The 21173-nt window shown below is 41.5% G+C and overlaps 1 protein-coding gene across 3 annotated transcripts in view; it reads right to left on the bottom strand.

Moving 5' to 3' along the window:
- The window catches only part of MBNL1 (muscleblind like splicing regulator 1), a 290117-nt gene that overhangs the window by 262166 nt on the left and 6778 nt on the right, over positions 1–21173 (bottom strand). For 2 of the 3 annotated variants that reach the window (XM_029069811.2, XM_029069756.2), the window contains exon 2: positions 17028–17171. The exons of the other annotated variant lie outside the window; for it this stretch is intronic. The gene's annotated coding sequence lies outside the window, so the exon portion shown is untranslated. The remainder of the gene's footprint in view (positions 1–17027; positions 17172–21173) is intronic. 3 annotated transcript variants of the gene reach the window in all.

Below are 21173 nucleotides of genomic sequence, written 5' to 3'. Positions count from 1 at the left end.
TTAGCAGGGCCTTGGAAACAGAGAGAGCTGACGTCTCTTTGAGTTCATATCCTGCCTCTGCCACAACGCCCTCTCCTCTCTTTTCCCAATTTGCAAAATGGAGGAGGTTTCCAGGGAAGTTCTGAAGATCAGCATTACTTGCAGAGTGACTTGCAGTTGTTTTTATGAACGAAGGGGCTCAATGCTGAGACAACCACTAAAAGGAATCCAGGCTTTTGGGCACAACGTCAGCCAGGGAAAGTAGCTCTGACAGCAAACCCAGGGGACAAGGGCAGGAGGAGGAACTTAGATGTGTTATGAGGGTCAAAGTCCTGACTATTTGGCAAAAGTCTAGTGACTAGCATCTTGTAACGCTTGACCATTACTTACAAGTAAAAGATGAAAGATCTTAACCTGTCTGAAGCAATGACCTCATTTTCTCTCTGGGAAAACATGCCTGAGGTAGAAATGAAATCTAGTGTAAAATGTGCCTGGCATTATTCTCCCAGAAGAGGAAGCCTGTTAATCCTCTGGAGAGAGGGAGGACAATCTCTCCTCTCCTGCCCCAGTCCAACTCTATGCTTTTAGGAGCCTTACAAATAAGCCACATTTGGCTGTGATGTCTCAGATTATATCCCAGTGTCCCTCAGACCTGGAGACTACTGTGGCGAACACCAAGAGTATGGGGAAAAAGGGCTACCACAAATCCCAGCTCTATGACATGCACATGTATGAGCCAGGGTGATTTCAAACAGTACAAAGGGAAAGACCAGCATGCTAATGGGAAACTCTAATTTACCCTGGCTAAGATAGTAATGCACAGTGACTTCTCCACTGACCACAACCATTTGCTTAAAATCCACTCCGGGATTGAGAATAGAAATCTGGGATCTAGCAATCAACTTGTCGTGATTGCTCTTTCAATACTTAGGAACCCTTTGTTAAATGATACAAAGCTCAAAATGGCAAGTTGGCAACTTCCATGCCATAAATCGAATCAATCAATACATGGTATTCATTGAGCACTTACTGTGTGCAGAGCGCTACACTTAGGACTTGGGAGAGTACAATAACAATACAACTGAGTTGGCAGACATGTTCCCTGCCCACAAGGAGGAGACAGACATTAGGAGGAATAATTTATATGTAATTTAAAGATATGTACATAAGCATTGTGGGGTTGATGGTGGGGTGAATGTCAAATGCCCAAAAGTCATAGAACCAAGCGCAACACCTCTTCAGAGAGATATTCGGCCATAGATGTGTCAATCAGTGGTATTTATTCATTCACTCATATTTATTGAGTGCTAACTGTGTGCAGAGCACTGTACTAAACACTTGGGAAGTACAATTCAGCAACAAATAGAGACAATCCCTGCCCACAGGTGGCTCATAGTCTAGAAGGGGAAAGAGAGACATCAAACCAAGTAAATAGGCATCAGTAGCACCATTATAAATAGAAATAGAAATATATACACATTAATAAAAATAAATAGAATTATAATTATAAAAATTTACATATGTACACAAGTGCTGTGGTGCAGGGTGTAGAGCAAAGGGAGATGGTTGGGGTAATAAGGAGGGGTGGGGGAGCAGAGGAAAAGTGGGATTTAGTCTGGGAATTATTTATTGAGATTTTACTGTGTGCAGAGCCCTGTACTAAGTGTTTGGGAGAGTACAATACGTTAGAGTTGGGAGAAACCGTCTCGGCCCTCAAAAAGCTTACAGTTTGCCCTGAGGGTGATAGTTCAGCCTAAATTAAAGCAGAATCCATAGGAAATGATACTTGACACAGATTATACCAATAGCATATAGGATTGCTATCGCTGAAGCCTGTTGAAGTAATTTTCTAAATGTTTAGTGCGTCCAACCTGAGTATCTTGTGTCCATGCCAGTATTTAGCACAGTGCTTGGCACATAGTAAGAACTTAACAAATGCCACAGTAATTATTATTAGGATACACTTGGGTTTGTGTGGTTACCCATTAGGCCCCAGTCCAAGCGAATAATGTCCAGACATCTCCTTCTATACCCATCTCATACCAGAAAAATAAAACAATGCACCTACCAGTTTTCAAGTGACTATAAGGTGTACGTTCCTAGAGAGACTGTCTCCATCTGGGAGCCGTAGGAGACCGTCCTGTTCAAATCTAGTTAGAGGAGTGAAAATTAAACTATTTCCCCAAGTGCATGTCCTGGCTTAATCACCGGTTACTCCTTCTAGGTAAACAGTCCAAGACATCCTTTTAACTTCAGCCGCTGCCTCAGAAGAAAGTTTGATTCAGCCTGTGCACGTGACTCTTCAGAGCCGTACTGTTAGACTTTATAAGCAAATGTGCCCTCCCGATACCAAATAAGAGGAGAAAATAATGAATGCGAGTTGCCAAGGGCTGTTTAGTAACAAATGCTTGAGGCCACAGGAATGATGACTTCATCTCCAGAAAGGGGAAGATTTACACTACAGAAAGTCTTTATTTTCCAACGTGATGGATACCGACAAGCAGCAGCCAAACCAAATAAGGTCTCTTGGCTCTGAAGAAGACATTCCATTGCATCCGCTTCTGGAAGTGTCATCAGGAAGAACCGATCATCATCACCATGTTAACCAAACAAGAATTGTGTCACCATCTCCGTTCCCTTTCGATGATCCTTTCCTAAGCTCAGGCGGAACTTGAGCATTCTTGACCTCTGCCCTCCCTGCAATGTCTGGGGAAAGACCTGCTTTTGCTATCAGGCCAGGGACTGGATTTAAGGTGCTAAATAATAGGAATTCTGTGAAAAATCATCAACTTGGAGGTTAAGTTGAAGCTGCAGTTTGGGTGCCGATTTTGGCAGGAAAACCCTGACTCTCTTATTAGACAACTGAAAAATTTCATTTGTAAGATTCAAATGTTTTCAAGAGGCTACCACTCACATAGTACCACTACTTGGTAGGCTACTTAGAAATGACTATGAATAAATGGGTGAAACGTGTTTAATTTCAATCATGTGTTGAAAATACTGCACAAATGGATAGTGTAGTCTTTCATTAAAAAAGAATCCCCGAGTTTGTGTCACGAAGCTTTAGAGTTCAGCGTCGCTTCAAAATGGAGGGTGAGTCACAGAACTGTTACTACTAGGAATCCAGCTCAGTATCATTAAGCATAAAAGTGAGTTTCTTACGCATATGTGAGTGTCAGCAAAGGGCCAGTTATGGATGAGTTGAAAATACGTGCCTCTAACAGTAATTTACAGTAATGAGATATAAAATTTGAAGGGCTAAATGTATTTTTGTTGCTTTTTTTAGGAACACCCTTTTTTTGGTTTTTTGTAATGGTAATTAGTAAATTCTTACTTTGTCCCAAGTACTAGAGTAGATATAAGATAATTGTGGGAGTCAGAAGACGTGGATTCTGATCCCATGTCTACCACTTGCCTGCTGTGTGACCTCCAGTAAGTGACTTAACTTCTCTGTGCCTTGGTTTCCTAATTTGTGAAAATGGGGATAAAAGACCTATTCTCCCACCCCATTAGGATATTAGTCCCATATTGGAAAGGGATTGTTCCAGAAATGCTTATCTCATTTTAACCCCTGTGCTTAGTACAGTGTTTACCAAAGATCTCAATTCCTATTTTAATCAGATTTGAAAGACCTCCTGCCCCGCACAGTTTTCACATTCGAGAGGGAGGTAAAAAGGAATGTATTCCCCATTTTACAGATGAAAAACTGAGAGACAAAGAAGTTAAGTGACTTGCCCAAACTCACATATTAGGCCCATGGCAGCCCTGACTAGAACCCAAGTCTCCTGATTCCCATCCTGTGTTTTTTTTACTAGGCCACATAGCATCCTTTTATTCTAAGAAAGCAAATTGAATATTTTATAAACTAAGAAAAAAGAAGAGACCTACCCATTTAATTTGTAGTTAATTATGTAGTAATTTGTAAGAAAGGTTAAGGTTTCTCATGATAGCAAAAAGGGGAATTGTGAATTTGAATTTTTTTTTTTTTAAATTGAGACATCTGAATTGTTGAATTGTTAAATGAACAAGATCACAGTAAGCTAATGATACTACTATTACTATTACTCCTAATAATAATGTCATTTGTTAAATCCTTACTATGTAGCAAGAAGGTACTGAGGAGTGGGGTAGAAACAAGATAATTAGGTTGGACATAGTCCCTGTTTCACATGGGGCTCACAGTCTGAATTTAGGGGGAAATAGCCATTGAATCCCCATTTTCAGATGAGGAAACTGAGGGCCATGGATGTTAAGTGACTTGCCCAAGTTCCTACAGCAAGCAAGAGGCAGAGCCAGAATTAGAATCCAGGACCTATGACACCCAAGCCCAGCCTCTTTCCACTAGGCTGCACTGCCCCTATTCTGTTAACCTGTTCTCTGCAGAAAAAAAATAGTGTAATCAAGACTCATACCAGTCGATCATGCCATTTCCAAAATTAAATTTACAGGGTGAAAAAAAGCAATTGATCAGTTGAGCAATTAGATCATTAATAGTGCTTATTAAGAGAAGCAGTGTGGCTCAGTGGAAAGAGCCCGGGCTTGGAGTCAGAGGTCATAGGTTCGAATTCCGGCTCTGCCACTTGTCAGTGGTGTGATGTGGACAAGTCACTTAACTTCTCTGTGACTCAGTTGCCTCATCTGTAAAATGGGGATTAACTGTGAGCCTCACGTGGGACAACCCAATTACCCTGTATCCACCCTAGTGCTTAGAACAGTGCTCTGCACATAGTAAGCGCTTAACAAATACCAACATTATCATTATTATTGTTATTATTAAGTACTTGATCTGTCAATGAACTGTCCTAAACACTTGGTAGAAAAATAGAATAAGCAGACACCATCCCTGCCCTCAAAGAGTTTACTGTCTAGTAGTGGGTAGCAGACACTAAAATAAATTACAGGAAAGGGGAAGAAGATAGGTACATAAGTATATGAGGGAGTTGGAAATAATGATATTATTTGTTAAGCACTTTCTATGTACCAAATGCAGAGGGTGATAAAATGCAATCAGATCAGTCACGATCTCTGCCCCACATGGGGCTCACAGACTAAGGGAAGGAGAACAGGTATTGAATCCCCGTTTTACAGTTAAATAAACTGAGACAAAAGAAGTTAAGTGATTTGCCCAAGGTCCCACAGCGGACAAGTAGCGGAGCTGGATTAGAGCCAGCCTCCTAGCCCTGTGCTCTTTCTGCCAGTACCTGCTGCTTCTCACTGTGCCACCCTGACCTACTTCCTTTGAAACCAACACAACACGAAGCTAGAACTCAACTCACCTAAAATGATCTAAATTTCACTGGCAATCTCAAAGAATGACCAGTTAACGACCCGGCAGCCCAGAATTAGCCAGGTGATCCTCTACCTCCAACAATCTAGTCGGCTGCTGGGATATCAAAGTATGTTGTAGACAGCATATGCAAGAATATAAATATGAATAGAACGAGTGGAAAGAGCCCGGGCTTGGAAGTCAGAGGTCGTGGGTTCTAATTTTGGCTCAGCCACTTGTCAGCTGTGTGACTTTAGGCAAGTCACTCAACTTCTCTGAGCTGCAGTTACCTCATCTGTAAAATGGGGATTAAGACTGTGAGCCTTACATGAGTCATCCTGATCACCATGTATCCCCTCCAGTGCTTAGAACAGCGCTTTGCACTTAGTAAGTGCTTAACAAAGACCATTATTATTATTATGAACGCTGCCTCTAGACTGAAAACTCATTTTGGGCAAGGAATGTATCCGTTATAATGTTATATTGTACTCTCCCAAGCCCTGAGTACAATACTCTGCACACAGGAGGTGCTCAATAAATGACAGATTGTTTGACTGACATCTCAACGTAGAAATCAGACAGCTTTGGAACTTAGACATATAGTTTCGGATCCACTGTACCTCTCGGGTGGCTCTATTGGAAACAAGCTCCAGAAGGCACATGGCCTAAAGGTGGAATTGTTTCGAATTGCCTGTCTGGCATTACTATTAACCGAAGGACCCCTGAGCAATTCCATCTCCCTGGCTACGGGGCTCTCCTCCCATCCACGTTTGACTTCTGATTCAGGACTCCAGTCTTCTTGGTTTGCTTGTTTCCCACAGCTCAGAGTGGGGTGGACGTCGGAATGTGGCGGTGGCTAGGGTGTGAGAGGGGTCAGAGGAGCTTGAAGGCTTATGGCTCAAAGTCTAAGCTAGTTGATAGAGGAAAAAGACAGAAGAGGGAAACAGGAGAGAGAGGCAGAGGTTTATGAGGCATCACAGAAAGGAGACAAGAAAGAAACAGAAAAGGAAATGGATAAATCTTTATTGATTTAATTGCCAGATGGGGAAATAGGTATCTCTTTATTGAGTGAATTGCTTACATAAGGTTTTCTTAGTCAGTTTTTTCTAGTCTCATGCTCTTTTGCGTAATGTATGGTTAGCAATTTGCATCAGCTCATTTCCCCTTTTGCTTATAAGGTGGAGCTGGTATGTCCTCCAAACATCAAATAATAACAATAATGGTATTTGTGAAGTGCTGACTATGTCGATTAGACTGTAAGCCCGTCAAACGGCAGGGACTGTCTCTATCTGTTGCCGACTTGTTCATCCCAAGCGCTTAGTACAGTGCTCTGCACATAGTAAGCGCTCAATAAATACTATTGAATGAATGAATGACTATGTGCCAAGCACTGTTCTAAGTGCTGGGGTAGACATAAGGTAATCAGGTTGTCCAAAGTGGGGCTCACAGTCCTAATTCCCATTTTACAGATGAGGTAACTGAGGCACATAGAAGTTAAGTGACTTGCTCAAAGTCACACAGCTGACAAGCCTGTGTATGTGGATATTAGATGCTCTATAAGTACTGCTAGAGATGCTGATAAATATAAAGAACCAGGCAAAAGGGTACCGAAAGAAAGAGAGGCAGGCTTATTCATACACCCACAGATGTCGCACCCCAATACATACGCTGACATATACACACACCTACACGCACACACAACCACACACAGAAACCCATTCTCTCCAAGTTCTGATCCTTGACAAAGGGGAAAGAGCGACTTTGAGATTTAATAAAGAAACTCTATAGACTGTAAGTTCCTTGAGGGAAGGGATCGGGTCTACCAACCCTATTTCACTGTCCCATCCAAAGCACTTAGAACAGTGCCCTTCATGCTGTAAGCAGATAGGGAACGTATCTGTTTATTGTTATATTGTACTCTCCCAAGGGCTTAGTACAGTGTTCTGCACACAGCAAGCGCTCAATACATAGGATTGACTGACTAAGAGAAGTAGGGTTGCCTAGTGCATAGAGCCCAGGCCCGGAAGTAATAAGGATATGGGTTTTCTTCCCTGCTCCACCACTTGTCTGCTGTGTGACCTTGGACAAGTCACTTCACTTCTCTGGGTCTCAGTTATCTCATCTTTAAAATGGGGATTAAGACTGTGAGCCCCATGTGAGAGAGGGACTGTATCCAACCTGGTTACCCCAGTGCTTAGTACAGTGCCCCACATATAGTAAGGACTTCAGAAAACCCACTAAAGAAAATGAACTCTGATTGTAAAAGCAGTAATAGTCATGGTACAGATGGAGAACCTTCTAAATTGCATTTCAATGAACCTGGCTCTTGGAATGAACAACCCTAGCACAAGACATGCCTGCAAAGAGCTCACTTTCTGAAGTGGGACGTAGAATAGAAATATTCATTCCTTCATTCAATCGCATTGATTGAGCATTTACTGCATGCAGAGCACTGTACTCAGTGCTTGGGAAGTACAATTCAAACTCAAATTCCAATATTCTCCCTCAGTGATATCAGCATAAATGAAATTGAATGTTGAGTTGAATAAATACATACAATACAAGGGTTGAGTCTGGGTCTAAATGAATGCCTTTGTAAGGTAAGGGACAACCGAAGATGGGTTGATAAGATTAAGATTCCCCAAAATTAGCTGGGGAAGTTTGTTGGAGGAGGAGGGATTTTAGGAGATGTTTGAAGGTGGGGCAGAGTGTGAAGGAGGATCCCAGTCTTTGGGGACAGTGTCATCAAGGGGTTAGAAATAGACAAGACCTATGTGGCAATATCAGCAAAGCTCCCAGAGGTAGCGTGGCTTAGTGGAAAGAGCACGGGCTTGGGAGTCACAGGTCATGGGTTCTAATCCTGGCCCCCTGACTTGTCTGTTGTGTGACCTTGGGCAAGTCACTTCACTTCTCTGTGCCCTAGTTCTCTCATCTGCAAAATGGGGATTAAGACTGTAAGCCCCTGTGGGACAACCTGATTACCTTGTATCTTCCCCAGCGCTTAGAACAGTGCTGCACATAGTAAGTGCTTCACAAATACTGTAACTAACACAGAAGAGATCTGCTTAATAATGAAATGATATCATTATTATTGAAAGTAAAGTCACTATTAGCTTCATTTTATTATTATTAGTAGTAGTAATAATAATGATAATAATCGGATTTGTTAAGCACTGTACTCGGTGGATACAAGCAAAACAGATTGGACACAGTTCCTGTCCAATGTGGGGCTCACAGTCTCAATCCCCATTTTACAGATGAGGTGACTGAAGCACAGGGAAGTGAAGCAACTAACTCACGGTCACACAGCAGAGGAGTGGCAGAATCAGGATTGGAACCCATGATTTTTTGACTTGCAGACCCTTGTTCTATCTGCTGCACCCTGCTTTGAACTGGGGACTTCATGTCAAACAACAGATATCTGGGGTTCAAGTTTTATACCAAATTTTCTAGATTATAAAACTAAATATCTTGGGCAGAGTGTATTTGCTCTGAGCTTGGAACAAGGAAGGGGCGGCATGGAGTTTGAGCCAGGTAGGAGAGTAAACAGAAGGCCAGCAGGGACAGGTGGGAAGGGGAAAGGTGAGGAGACAAAGGGGAGAGATAACCCCTCTCATAAGCATCCATGGTCAAATTTCTTGGGAATATTTTCAGAGCCCTGTATTCATCACACAGCATGCCAGCACACACAGTCATGATGTAATCAACCCTGGATCTCGTCAGGATAAGGTGCAAAATAAAAGGTTTCCACAGTAAATATTCAGTGGAAGTCTTGGGTGAAGAATAATATTTGCATTTGTTAAGTGCTTACTATGTACCAAGCGCTGTTCTAAGTGCAGCGTGGCTCAGTGGAAAGAGCCTGGGCTTCAGAGTCAGAGGTCATGAGTTCAACTCCCGGCTCTGCCACTTGTCAGCTGTGTGACTGTGGGCAAGTCACTTAACTTCTCTGTGCCTCAGTCACCTCATCTGTAAAATGGGGATTAACTGTGAGCCTCACTTGGGATAACCTGATTACCCTGTATCTACCCCAGCACTTAGAACAGTGCTCTGCACATAGTAAGCGCGTAACAAATACCAACATTATTATTATTATTACAAGGTAATCAAGTTGTCCCACATGGGGCTCACAGTCTTAATCCCCATTTTACAGATGAGATAACTGAGGTACAGAGAAGTGAAGTGACTTGTCCAAAGTCACACAGCTCTTTTCATTAAGCCAAGCCGCTTCTCTGGAACACATGAAGCAGGATGGCTCAGTGGAAAGAGCCCGGGCTTGGGAATCGGTGGTCATGGGTTCGAATCCCGGCTCTGCCACTTGTCAGCTGTGTGACTGTGGGCAAATCACTTCACTTCCCTGTGCCTCAGTTCCCTCATCTGTAAAATGGGGATTAAGACTGTGAGCCTCACGTGGGACAACCTGATTACCTTGTATCTACCCCAGTGCTTAGAACAGTGCTCTGCACATAGTAAGCGCTTAACAAATACCAACATTATTATTATTATGCCTGAATCCAATCACATAGGGACTCCATCTACATACTAATAATTGTGACATTTGTTAAGTATTCACTATGTACCAAGAACAGTGGTAGATACAAGATAGATCAGACACAGTCCTTGTCCCACTTGAAGATCACAGTCTGAGTAGGAGGGAGAACATGTTAACTTGTTGTGGGTAGGGAAAGTGACTACCAACTCCATTACAGTGTGCTTTCCCTAGCGCTTAGTACAGCATTCTGCACATGGAAAGAGGTCGATAAATACGATCGATTGATTGAATCTCCTTTTTATAGATGAGGAAACTGAGGCACAGAGAAGTTAAGTGACTTGTCCGAGATCACACAGCAGGCAAGTGGGGCCGCAGGGATTAGACCTCAGGACCTCTAACTCCCAGACCCATGCTTCTTTCCCTAATCTTGCTGCTTCTCTTAGTGGGGGAGATGTCTTTCCCATCACCCTACCAGATGAGGAGCATGATAAAAACTACAGTGAAGACAAGAGATAATGACAGAGGCGGGCATGGTCAGCCTTCAGCTCTTCTCCATTCCAGAAAGAGGGGAAAGGAAAAGAGCTTAAGAGAGGCTCATTCTTCATTTTTTAAAAAAACTACTGACAGAGTCAGAGCTTCCCCACACATAATTCCCTACCATGACTAGACAGTTACCAAATTAATAATGTAGGAGGCATTGATACATTGAAGGCACTGCATCCAGAGATGATTTTCACTGCGATGTGTTCAGAGTTATGATCCTAACAACTCCCTTTTGGGTTTAACTAGGGCTGTAACTAAAATCCCTCAAGTACCGTGGTGACACTTGGAGACAAAAACATGGTTCTTTGTGTCCTCAGAAATCATTTCCATATTGTGGATGAAAGAAATTCACTTTAATGCTGACGTAAAGGTAGAAATCAGGGTTAAAATGTTCGAAAAGTAAGAGCTCATCTCAAAGGAAATGCCAGACTGAGGAAATGTGCCAGGAAGAAGGAAGATTCTGAATGTTAAGGTTTTTGGATTCTGATCAGCTCCTCAGAATGGTGAGGAGTCTGAAAACTGCTCCTCTCCTCCCAGATGCTCTTGCTCTTATTGTTTTCATTGTTGTCCTTGTTTGTTTAAATTGTTTCATTGTCTCTCATTGTCTTTATCATTTCAATCTTTCTGTGTCTGACACTAACATCTCCTCTCCTTTATTCTTAGACTGTGAGCCCCTGACAGGACAGGGACTGGGTCGGAATTAAAAGGAGTAAGCGTGGTATTTGTCCAGCTTTTACTATGTGCCAACCTCTGTTCTAAGCAATGGGGGCAGATACAAGATAATCAGGTCTCTGCCCCACGTGGGATTCACTGTCTAAGTAGGAGGGAAGACAGGGGTTGCATCTCCATTTTGCAGAAGAGGAAACTGAGGCACAGAGAAATTAAGTGACCTGTCCCAGGTCACACAGTAAGATCCGAAGAGCCAGAATTAGAACCCAGGATTCCTGACTCCCCTCACCCTTACTCTTTCCATTAGGCCATGCTGCTTCTCATCCTTGCAACTTTTTCAAATGCTGAGCATAGTAAACCATTTAGACTGTGGGCCCCTTATTGGGCAGGGATTGTCTCTATCTGTTGCCCAAATTGTACATTCCAAGTGCTTAGTACACTGCTCCGCACATAGTAAGCGCTCAATAAATACTATTGAATGAATAAACCACATACACTAGGCATTTAGTACAACACTCTGTAAACTGTAAGGACTCAGTACTCTGCCTTGCACACAGCAGTTGCTCTATACAGTGCTCTGCACACAGGCAACACCCAGTAAGTGTTCTGCACATAGTGGACACTTACTACCTACTACTGAATGAATGAATATCCCTCAATATGCTAGTATCTCTACACAGAGATGGGGTTAGTTAATTATCATTTATCAATAACAGTAAAGTACTAAAAAACACCTTGTAAGTGGAGAAAACTCCTATAATTTGATTTAGAGTGTACTTGATTTGGAAAGTCTGAAAAGTTTTGCAATGATCTCTTTAGGGAATAGAAACAAGGAAGCAGTGTGGTCTACTGGAAAAATCACTGGCCTGGGAGTCAGAGTATCTGGGCTCTAATCCTGACTTCACCACTGGTTTTCTGTCTGACCTTGGGTGAGTCACTTAACTTTTTACCTCATCTGTAAAATGGGGATTAAAACTGTGCGCCCCATGAGGGACATGGACCTGATTAGCTTTGTATCTATCTACCCCAGTGCTTAGTACAGTGCCTGGCACCTAGAAAACACTTAACAATTATCATACAAAAATTATCTGCTTGTCCAACTATAACCCTTTAGAAAACATGAAGATGAAAGTTTGATACCACCAAGGGACAAGGGAGTGCCCTAGTGCCATGGATACCTCATCCCTGATGTTCCCATCAACTTTAAGCCTCTCCCCAGAGGAAGCCCATTGTTCTAGAGCTGTTGGGATGGGACCAGAATTGAATTTCCCTCTAAACCAAGGGTAATCCCCAGATGATTCTAATTGGTATTAATGATGTGAAAAGTAGGAGGCAAAATGCTCATTTAAGGAGAGAGGAGTAAGTGGGGATGGGAAAAAAGCACTTAGTACAGTGCTCTGAACACATTAAGTGCTCAATAAATACGATTGAATGAATGAGAAAAAAATGGCAAAAATTTACTAGCATTGTTCCTGGTGACTGGTTACATAGGGTTAAGTGCCATTCTTGAACAACAAGGAGCAGTTTTCCTTGATCGTGTATTTTACACACATATTTTTCCCTCTTCTAGCTAACACCTCAGTAGTATAACAGTCAAAACTGCCAGGTACATTTCAGTAACCACTTTTGGCCTTCCCCATCTTGAATTCAGCCCAAATAGTCTTCAAAAGAGAGAAGATGAAGAGAACAGGTTCCTACTCCAAAGTTAAAAAGAAAAACCCAGGTCTGTGGAAATTCATATAGATTTGGGGTGAAGATATAAGGTAAGTTTCAATTTGACTTCTTTTCAGGTTTTCAAGAGTAAGCAAAGACAGACTATTCCTTGGTTTTTCTCTCACTCTTGTAAATTCTGCATCGTTAAAATTGAGATGCATCGGTTGTCGGGACAAGTTTTGCTATCAGCCCTATAGGTTTAATTTGCTTACAGGAAAATGATGATGATGGTAATCTTCTAAAATGATGCTACGTTCTCTCCACAGTGAGAGACTACAAGAGAACTCAAGTAACAGAACTGAGCTGGAGCTCAGATGTACGAGACCCTACTTAGTCCCTACCAAGCCAGACCCCACATGAGAAGGCATCCTGGGCCTTCTCCTTTCAATAAGGAGGGATGTGGATCTCTCTCAGTGGTATGGAAGGGACAACGACTGTGGGTTCTGTAGTTACCTGAATTGTTGTGATTATTATAGTTAGTGTTATTATTGTTGTTATTATTATCATACTTGGTAAGCAATTACTACGTACCAAGCACTGTTTTAAGCTCTGGAGTAGATACAGGAACATCAGACTGAACAGAGGGCTCAACAGACTACATAAGAGGGAGTACGATTTAATCCCCAATTTACAGATGAAGGAACTGTGGCACAGAGAAGTGAAATGACTTGTACAAGGTCACCCAGCCGATGTGGCAGAGCCAGGAGTAGAACCCAGATCCTCTGACTCCTAGGCTTGTGCTCTTTCCACTAGACTACACCGCTTCCCTGAATGTTTTTACTGGCTCTTGGGCTAACCTATGTCTACTGATTCAGATTTTCCTGTCCTTTAGAGATTTGTATTTCAACATAATTAAAATAATAATAATAGGGAAAATGATCATGTAAACTGGAAGCAGAGAGATGAGGGAACACATGGACATGTATGCATTTTAGTAAACATTGACAATCATTAGGTTTCCTTAGCCAATCAGGAAGCACATCCACGCTGGTCTTCCACCTTGTCCAATCTAACATTTCATTCTCTCTATCGCAGTCTTGGAACTAAAAAAGTATTATGATTATTACTACTAGTGATCAATCAATCAGTGGTACTTATTGAGCGCTTACTGAGTGCAGAGCACTCTACTAAGTGCAGTGTGAAGCATTTCTAGAAGCAGCATGGCTAAGTGGAAAAAGCCCGGGCTTGGGAGTCAGAGGTCATGGGTTCTAATCCTGCTTCTCCACTTGTCTGTTGTATGACCTTGGGGAAGCCACTTAATCTCTCTGGGCCTCAGTTACCTTATCTTTAAAAGGGGGATTAAGACTTTAAGCCCCAAGTGGGACAACCTGATCATCTTTTATCTACCCCAGCATTTAGAACAGTGTTTGGCACATAGTAAGTGCTTACCAAATACCATGATTATTATCATTATTACTAAGTGCTTGGGAGACCACAATAGAGTGGGGAGACTTTATCCCTGGCCCCAGTGAGCTTACAATAATAATACCTTATATTTGTAGAGCTCTTTAAAAAAATCTATACCATTTTCACATCAGTTTTATCCTCACACCATCCCTCTGAGGTAGGGAGAGGATGGTATTATCGTCATTTTATGAGTTAATCAATCCATCAATCAGTGGTATTTATTGAGCACATACTGTGTGCAGAGCATTGAATGAAGCTCTTGGGAGAGTACAATGCAACAGATTTGGAAGACACGTTCCCTGTCCTCAGTGGGCTTACATTCTAGATCGGGAGACAGATATTAATATGAACCTATAAATTACAAATACATACACAAGTGCTGTGGAGCTGAGAGTGGGTGATTAAAGAGAAGGAGACACAGAGAGAGGTTAAGTGACTAGTCTAAGGTCATACAACAAATTCTGTCAAAGCTAGAACGAGAACGTAGATCTCCAGAGCTCTTCCCACTAAATCATGTTGCTTTGCCCACCTCTTTAGTTGATCCCTTTTTATTTCCTCTAAAACGATGCTGGTAACAATAACTTACAGAAGGATCTTCTTGACTTTCATTTATTCTCAAGCCACCATTCATCTCAGACAGAGCTATGTATTGTGCAGGATTTAGCTTACAAAATTAAGGAAGCAAATAAAGCAAAACATCTTCAAGAAATTTGCACTGACTGTTGCTGCAATCCTGGCAAGACATCAGCTGGTATGGCTGGAAATTCACATTATTGTTGCTATTAATGACAATACATTTTTCACTGGTTATCTGTCAGACACTACTGTATTTTGAAAAAGAGGCACTAGTTCTACTATCAGGAAATCAAATTCCCACTGTTTTCTTAAAAGTTTGAAAAAATCCTTCTGGTTTAAAACATGAACACCCATGGTGTATTTTTAACCCTGAATAATTCAGAAGTACTAGCAGACCATACTTTCGCTACCTCAGGAATGTGTCTTTTTGGGGTTGAGCATATTTTCCCAGAGTTAAACACATAAACTATAGTGGAAGGTGAAATCTGTCCCACTTTTCTCCCAATTGAGTTGAAGCATCTCTTTCGATAATCCTTACATCCTGCAGTCGGCCCATCAGCGACCAGTTTGGGGAACGTGGCTTTTAGTGAAAAACAAACCCCTAAAACCTGATTCCAAATATGGAAATAAGCACAGAGCTGATCTTTCTCCTCTTGAGCAAGCACCCAGGGGTGTCTCCCTCCCTGCATTTGAGACTTCATTTTCACTTCTGTTACTGTTCTGTTTGTGGTTTCAGATCGTAATTTCCTGTCTGCAGAGTTTCTCTTCTTTGTTGAGCATAGCTTCCTCTACTGTATTGTATCACACATATTTAAGTAATGAAGAAGAATAATGCATAGCTATAATTCCTAAAGCTTTTGCTGAAACTAGGAAAATATATAAAAACACTACCAAGTTCAGGACATGTCTAGCACAATCGCCCTATTGTATGAAAATGTATGAGAGTTCACATAACACCATCAATTCAATATAGAAATGTAGTGCAGCTTTAAAACTTCACAGAAATTCTTCAAATTTCACTTTAAAAAGTACTAATTGGCTCATTTCCAGACATCTTTTACCAATGGCAAATGATTATGTACACAAGTCACAGGAATTGAACGTGAACATGTAAAGGCTATTTAGAGTCTAAACGTTACATTTCACTACAGGCACAAATAAGTGCTTAAAAAAATTAGACAAAAAAGAGAAATGTCCAAATGAATAGGGGTAGGATCTTTTACTTTGATAAAACATGCTCTCAAAGCCAAAGTTTGTCAGCTTTGATGGAGCATAGGCAGTCGAAAAGAGGGCCAGGATAAATTTTTGTTCACAACTCAGGAAAACATTTCTACCTGCTGCCATTTTCCAGCATCATTATTTACCTAAATTGTTTCTCAGAATAGACGTCCCCAAAACATTTGAGATTTGATTGGCCTTTTCAAATAACTCTCCACTATTTTATTTTCAATTCCGATAAATAAAAGGAAACCTGCTCAGGAATTGTAAAAAGAAATGGATGATTTAATAAAGATCCCTGTCATCTACAGGTTGAGGAACATAAGAAGACAGTCTTTAAAAGAAGTAATTGAATAAAACCACTGTACTTCTAGAGACAGTGAACATCAATATCACGATATTAAATCATAAAATAAGCTCCTCTGACTCTCTTTGGTAAAGAGATCTCATTTGTATTACTGGATTAATAGGAGAAGTCAGCTACCAAAAAGAATATGGTCGATTTCCGTTCGGTTTTGAAATGCTTCTGATGCTTCCAGCCGTATCGTTCATTAACCCTTAAATATCGAGACCCCACATGCATTCATTCAATCGTATTTATTGAGCACTTACTGTGTACAGAGCACTGTATTATAGGTTTGGGAAAAGTCTCTAGAGTACCAAAAGCTGAGTTTTCACCTCATTTGAATTGTATTTGGCCAATAATGCTATTTTCTGTCCTGAAAGTGTCTCTCTACAAAGGGTCTGAATTTCCATGCAACAAGAGAAAGTCAAAAACAGAGATGAAAGTTCATATTTTGACCAAGAAAGTAGGGAAAACAATGAATGGTACAATGCCTTTCTTTGGAAGATAGAAATGGCTAGCCTCTAACAAGAAAAAAAATAAGAAACCAAGAGCAAAAAGAATGGTCAAAGTGAATTTTCAAACCAAGCATAATTTATCAAGTGTTTATGTAGATACACAAACAGAGCAGGGGTGATCTTTTCAACTTTCTGTTATTAAGACAATTAAGACCATGTAAAATACTTTTCATGGAGTTTCAAGGAGTGAAGTACGAAAAGTTCTGCCTCCACTTTGTAACTTAACTAAGGCACTTGAATAGTTACAACTTAAATAACAGCATGAAACCATTTTAGAGAGAGAGAGAAAAAAAACCTTATTCTTACCTGTTTGCCTTGTGTTTAGCTTGTCGTGTAAAGCCGCTTAAATAATTTTGTAATGCTACTACCACCTCAGAAAGCTGAGTTCTGCTATGCACTTTTTGCTAATTATCACATTCTTTTTTTCTCAGAAGAAGGATGATGGGATAGCTAAAGAGGAAGCAGTGAAAGACCAGAATAATTATGCACTCCGAACCCTATAGGTCTAAGAATGTGAAATTAGCTATTCACAAAAGCGTACAGTGGTAACCATAGCAACAGGCTGTGGTTTGCCTAGTAGACATGTATATTATATATATATATATGTTTAGAGAATGAAAAATGACTTTAAAATAAATATTCCATTAAAGTATACTATTTAATTTAAAGCCACATGCCCTGAACATCTGAGGGATGAGACCAAGGAGGAAAAGGATTCCCAAGGATGCCTTTAACAGAAAGTGGTGTGCATCCTGGGTGTGTGTGGGGGGTGGGGGGAGATCAGGAAGGTTTCAAATCTACCAATTAAGTCTTTGCAATGTGACCCAAATGCTAATCTGACCACCGACATCTGGTTTTGAAAAAAGAAGACTTGAGCAAACTGACATTTTCCTGGAATCTGGTTAGTGGTTTGTCATCATCCACAGGTCTTATAGACTTCCTTCCTCATGCAAAGTTGTCTGTTACACAAAGATAAAACATTGCAAAACTGAAACTGTTACTTATCCGCCAGCTATCTGTTTCACCCAGATCCAGCCACCAAGATCACATGCCAGGTGCAAGCCTTTAGTTGACAACCTTTTGTATGAGAAGGGTACTTAACTAAACCTTTCATTCCCTAGATCCACCAAGCTACTTTCTCCAGATCTTTTCATTTACTCAGATAATTGAGCAAGACCTGGTGGGAAGAGCACAGGGTTGGAAGGTGAGACCTGGTTGCTAATCCTGGCTCTGTCAGTGGTCTACACAATATCCTCATCTGTAAAATGGGGATGAAATAGATTGAGAGTTTCTTTGTGGAATGGGGGCTGAGTCTGCTTGCAAAAACTTGTATTTATCCTAGGAAATAGTAAATACTGAATAGATCATAATAATAATAATGGTACTTGTTAACTGCTTACTAGGGGCCTAGCACCGTTCTAAGCACTGGGGAGAGATACTAGTTAATCAGTTGGGATATAGTCCCTGTTCCACATGGGGCTCACATTCTTATCCCACTCTTATTCTCTGAGATCTGAGGCCCAGAGGAGTGAAGTGACTTGCCCACGGTCACACAGCAGATGTGGCGGGGGCCGGGTTTTGAATCCAGGTCCTTCTGACTCCCAGGCCTGTGTCACTGGGCCACGCTGCTTCTCAAAATTGTGCTCCCACCCGGTTTTGAAGTGGGGACCGTTAGTGTGTAAAGTGAAGGTGAGGGTGATTCGAACCCTCAATCCTCTGATCTGAAGTCAGATGTCTTATCCATAGGGCCACGTGAGCGGTATAGATGACATTATGATTCATTTTTTGAGTGGAAGTGGGTGGAGAGTAATGGTAATTTTCAAATATACACCATCTTCACCTGGGATATCATTTCAAATTCATACCTGCATTTTCAACGTTAAAAAATGAAGGAAAGGGAAGACATAAAAGGAGAACATACTTTATTTTTATTATGAGGATGATAGTTTTAAACACTTACTATGTGCAAAGTCCTGCATTAATGGCTGGAGTAAATGCAAGGTCATCAGTTAACTCACAATTAGAGTGGTCTCAAGTTGAATGTAACAAAAAACCTTCCTTCTCCCTGGTGATGCTTTCTAGATGTACATTAACTCCCAAACACCTAGTACAATGCTGTGCACATAGTAAGCACTGAAAAAATATGATTGATTTATTAATTGGTTGATGAAGTCATGCTTCCAGGTCATTTTAAACTGGAATTAGAGGAATTAGGCACTAGAGGAGTTCTAAGAAACAGCTTCCTGAAATGTGGAGGGTTACTATCAATTCCAGGTTTAGTCTCCATGGGCTCAAACTATGGAGCCATTGTGAAATCATTGGTATTGATTGAGCGATTTCTATGTGCAGAGCACTGTACTAAGCACTTGGGAGAGTTGAATTCCAGAGAATTAGCAGATACGTTACCTGCCCATAATGAGCTTAAAGTCTAGAGGGAAAGCATTTAAATTGATTTATGGGCCTAGTCCTGGTCATAAGGAGGGAAACACCTCTGTCAATCAACCAATCAATCAGAGACATTTATTGAGCACTACTGAGCACTATTGAGCACTAAATGTTTGGGAAAGTACAAGGAAACAAAGGTGGTAGATACGTGCCTTGCTACGATGAGCTTACGGTATAGAGGGGGAGACAGACAATAATATAAATGAATAAATTACAGATATGCACACAAGTGCTGTAGGGCACAGGGAGGGGTGAATAATGGGTACAAATCCAAGTGCAAGTTCAATGCATAAGGGAGTGGGAGAAGAGGAAATGAGGACTCAGTTGGGGAAGGCCTCTTGGAGATGTGCCTTTAATAAGGCATTGAAGATGGGGAGAACAATTGCTCTGTCAAATATGAAGGGGGAAGGACTTCCAGCCCAGAAGCAGGATGTGGGTGAGGGGTTGGCGGTGAGATAGATGAGATCGAGGTTCAGTGATTGGCATTAGAGGAGTGGAGTGTGGGCTGGGTCGCAGTAGGAAATCAGAGAGCTAAGGTAGGAGCGGGGAAGGTGATTGCTTTGAAGCCAATGGTAAGAAGTTTCAGTTTGATGTGGAGGTGGATCGGCAACCACTGGAGGTATCTGAGGTGAGGTGAAACATGGACTGAAAGGTTTTGTAGAAAACTGTTCAGGGCAGCAGAGTGAAATATGAACTGAAGTGGGGTGAGACGGGAGACCGATGCAGTAATCAGGGCGGGTTAAGCTAAGTGTTCAGATGATCGTGGTAGCAGTTTGGATGGAGAAGAAAGGGTGGATTTTAGTGATGTTGTGGAGGTTGACTGATTGGGTGACAGACCTGGTGACAGATTGAAAAGGCGTGTTGTATGAGAGAAATGAGTCGAGAACAGCACGAAGTTTACAGGATTGTGAGATAAGGAGAATGCTGGTATTGCCTACAGTGAAAGACAGAGGGAGGATAAGGTTTGATTGAGAAGACAAAGAGTTCTGTTTTGGACATGATTAGTTTGACGTGTTGGGACATTCAAGTAGAGATGTCCTGAAGGTAGGATGAAATGCAAGTCTGCAGAGAGTAGAGGTCAGGGCTGGATCTATAGATTTGGGGATTATCTACATAGAGATGGTATTTAAGCCATGGGATTGAAAGAGTTCTCCAAGAGAGGGGGTGTAGATGGAAAACAGAAGGGATCTCAGAACTGAGCCTTGAGTGACCACCACTTACGGAGGTGGGAGGCAGAGGGAGAGCCTGCCAAAGAGACTGAGAGGAAGCAGTCAGAGTGATATGTGGAGAACCAGGAAAGGACAGTATCAGCAAACCCAAGGTTTGATCACTTTTAAGTGGAAATACTAGATTACAAATCCCTTCAGGGCAGGGACTGTGACTACTAACTCCTGGATGTGCTTAGTACAGTGTTCTGCATATGGTAAGTGCTCAGTAAATACTATTGACTGACTGATCAATAAGGATGGCATTTGAAGCCATGTAGGAGGATGAACTGCTAAAAGAAGTAGTGCTAAGTATGAAGAGAAGGGGATCCAGATCAGAACCTGGAGGGACACCTATTGTTAGGGCATGAGAGGTAGAAGAAGAGGGGCAGGAAATGTGTCTTTTATTGTTATATTGTACTCTCCCAAAGTGCTTAATACAGAGCTCTGAAAAGAGTAAGTGCTCTATAGAGAAGCAGCGTGGCTCAGTGGAAAGAGCACGGGCTTTGGAGTCAGAGGTCATGGGTTCGAATCCCCGCTCGGCCACTTGTCAGCTGTGTGACTTCGGGCAAGTCACTTAACTTCTCGGTGCCTCAGTTACCTCATCTGTAAAATGGGGATTAAGATTGTGAGCCCCACGTGGGACAACCTGATTCCCCTGTGTCTACCACAGCGCTTAGAACAGTGCTCGGCACATAGTAAGCGCTTAACAAATACCAACATTATTATTATTATTATTAAATGCAATTTAATGATTGAATGAAAAAGAGATCAAAAAGGAGTCAATTAGCAATGTGGCCTA

This window comes from Ornithorhynchus anatinus, chromosome 1 (genome assembly GCF_004115215.2).
Source record: "Ornithorhynchus anatinus isolate Pmale09 chromosome 1, mOrnAna1.pri.v4, whole genome shotgun sequence".
Lineage (NCBI taxonomy): Eukaryota > Metazoa > Chordata > Mammalia > Monotremata > Ornithorhynchidae > Ornithorhynchus > Ornithorhynchus anatinus.
Note: the sequence above shows the minus strand (reverse complement) of the source record. Positions and strands in the feature narration are given on the sequence as shown.